The following is a 3,477-nucleotide window of genomic DNA, read 5'->3' as shown; positions in this document are numbered from 1 at the left end:
CTGCTGCCGCCGGTTTATGAGCACAGCATATTATTCACAGGTGCTCAGAACAGCGTGGTTTCTGAAAGGGACTCTCAGAGGCAGAATGAGTGTTGATGCTCAGAGAGTCCTGACTGGATCTGCTCCCTTCGTGTTTCAGCTGCCTGCTCAGATGTGTAGAGGATTCCATACACTTACAACCAAAATGACGATGAATAAAATAATTTGAGATTTTTACAATAGGTATTATGATGTTTCATAAGTCTTTCCAAGAGTAGGGTTTTGCTTTCAGTAGAAGTGTTCTGAAAATAAGGCAGTGCTTTTCAAAGTGCTGTGAGTAAAAACATGGCATTTTAAAATGTATTGAAAAACATGAAATGGCATCCTGAATCAGATTTGGAAAATAGTGGAAATAATAGACTTTAAAATCTTCATGTCCTTATAGAGTTTTGTCACAGAGTAGTGGGCTTACAATGTCTAGAATTTTGTACCTTGTTCTTTTCCCTTAACATTATATAGTAACATTTTCCTGTATTGTTACGGATCAGCCTGAACATAATTTAAAATGCTGCAGAGTATTTTAGGGAGCCGTGTATTAATGTGCTTAATAATCCCTCTGCTTTGAGCTACTTAGATGGTTTTTATTTTGTAATATTATAAATAATGCTGCAACGAGCATCTTGTTCCTATAGCTTTTGCTTTTTAATGTTTACAATGAGTACCTTGGGATAGAACGAGGAGTAGAATTACTGGGGGAAAGGTATGAACACACTATGCCTTATTTTTCAAAAATAATGTATCAGTTTACCATGTCACCATACAGTTTGGCAGACTTGAACATTCTTATTTTTTTTTTAAATCACTGATAAGATGGGTGAAATGGTATTCAACCGTTCTTTTAACTTGCATTTTTGTTTACTAGTGAGATAAAAAAAAAAAACTTTTATATATCTTTGCTGACAAGAGATTATCTTCTGTAAAGTGACCTTTGCTTTATCTCTTAGCTTCTTAGTATTTTTTTTCCTTATTATGTGCAACTTGCTTATATAATAAAGATGTTAAAACTTTGTCAAATTTGTTGCAAGTTTTCCCCCCAGTCTATTAAGGAAAAACAGTGCATTCAGACTTGATTCTATTCTATTTTGAGAGGTGTGTGAACTTGGTACAGTGAGGTTTGTAGTGCAGTTTAGAAGGGAGCGATTGACACACATGAATATCACCATGATCATTTCTTCTTTTAAAAGATCTCCTGTATCTAAGCTTAGATGGTCTTTTAAAGAGACAAGTAAGTTTGTTCTATAGTCAACAGACTATAAGAAAGCATCTAAACTTGTTAAATTTTATGTAGTACTCTTAAAGGATATTTTATAATGCGTTAATCTGGGGGAAACCCCTAAGCCTAAGAATCAATGTGTCAAGAAAGAAGTATGGAAAGAATGTTTAAACAATTACAGTGAAAGATGAACAATGCTGATCATTTTCTCCAAAGTGTATTATTGTCTGTATCAAAATGGAGATACAGATTATAATGAGATATTTCAGAGAGTGATTTTACTTTGTAAGTCTCCTACAGTGGGAGAAGATGGGGCAAATAATAGTACTTGTGAATAGGGAGAAAGTGTGGCTAGACAAACATTATTTTCTTTACACAGGTCAACCAGATATCTTCATTTCTAAAAGTTGTTCCAACACTGAAGCTCTCTAGGGGAGACCATCATTACTGAATTGTGCCAGATGCTGCAGCTTGTCTGACATATATTTAAACTTTCATCTTCCTGGACAACTTAATGATATAGGATAGTTGTTTAGTTTAGGTCAGGTTTCCATAGGCAAAATAAAGCAGAGGGGTGGTACAGACATCTAGATGTTTCACGCAAAAACTAGAGACTGTATTTGGCTTGAACTCGCCAGATGGTTGCTTTAATGCTCTACTTTTCTTTGCTTATAGATTCCTGCCTCTTATATATTTTTGTTTTTATTTTTATATTTATGACAAGTTACCCCAAAAAGAAATTGTTTTCCATATCCAGGTATAATTTCTGTGAAGGCTGGACTCTGAACCAAGAGTCTCAAACACAGATTTTTAAAACAACAGAATGAGATGTAATAAAACCTCCAGTATTTCTCGTTTGCCAGTTTAGCCGAGGAGGGGAGACACAAGCATTTCCGCTGGTATTTTATACCTAGATACTAAGGTAAATGGATAAACACGGCCACAGTACCTTTAAAACAGATTCTAACTAATGAAGAAGTATGCTTTTAATGGAGTTTGCCTTTAGAAGAAATTTCCTGTGAAGTTGTTTGAATTGAGCAGTCACTGGTAATAAAGACTCATCAGCCTTTGTGCTCACATACATGATCATCAGTATTCTAAACTACTTGTGTTAAAATCAAAATGGATAATAGAAATGTGGATTTACTTAGCTTAAAAATTAAACTGTTGCCTTAAATGTGGGCATTGTTCAAGAGAACAAAGCCTATGAGGACAAAGTAACCAGTATAAAAGCACCAGTATTTTTGCCCAATTTTTCTCTAAGTATTAACTCTATAGTCTTTGTGACTATATTTTGGTAAAAAAAATGAGTCTTTGTGACTCATTTTGGTAAAAATGAGCTGCCCTTGCTATTAAAAATGGGTGCTAGTGATGATGATTGCTTTCTCTGTGTTTGGACATAAATGAAATCATGCACAATGAATGATGCTTTCTACACTATGCAGGGATAAGGGCTGCCCTCTGATTTGTGGTTACAGCCACCGCTTGCAGATGATGGCTTTGGTCTCAGCTTCTTCTATGCTACTCAAAACCTCTGCTGGAGCAAACAACCGTCAAATGCCTGCCTGCTGCACACAGAACAGGTCTGTTTGCTGCTTTTGTTTCCTCTCACTCTGCAGCTAAAGTAATTAGAGCAAATACATGGTTTAATTAGGCTCCTAAAGCTTCCCTGTTATCTTAGGAGTCAACTGAAAATTAACTCAGTTAAAAATCAAGCATTTCTCTCCGCCTTTGAAAGACAAAACTCATTTGGAAATGACTTGTAGTAAGTAAACTAAACATCAGAACAATGAAATCTAGCAGATTTCACATGAATTTCAATAATTTCACACCACATACTTTTGTAATGTAAATATAAATGACCGATATAAATTTTTGCTTAATGCTGTTCCTCGTTGGTATCATACAGCGACCTCATTCTTAGTGTCAAAAAGATTTTTGGTTTCTACTGCCTTGCCTTCAAAAGTTGGAATCTTTATTTTGTAAACTAAAGAGCATCGTTACGATGACTGAATTTGCTGTTGTAAAAGAGCTGGTGTTAGAGACTTGCATTTTCCTTTGGATGTTTCCATATCCAGTTTTATCTTATTTAAGATATGATTTCTTTTTGCTTATCACTGATTCTCCTTTCTCCACTCCTCACATGGACCTGCGATATCTATCAGCTTGAACCCTTCCTTTTGTTTTCATAGTAACCATACTGGTCCAAGTCCTAATCAACTCTT

Source organism: Crocuta crocuta, unplaced genomic scaffold (genome assembly GCF_008692635.1).
Source record: "Crocuta crocuta isolate KB4526 unplaced genomic scaffold, BGI_CrCroc_1.0 scaffold737, whole genome shotgun sequence".
NCBI lineage: Eukaryota > Metazoa > Chordata > Mammalia > Carnivora > Hyaenidae > Crocuta > Crocuta crocuta.
This window is presented reverse-complemented; position numbering follows the sequence as displayed.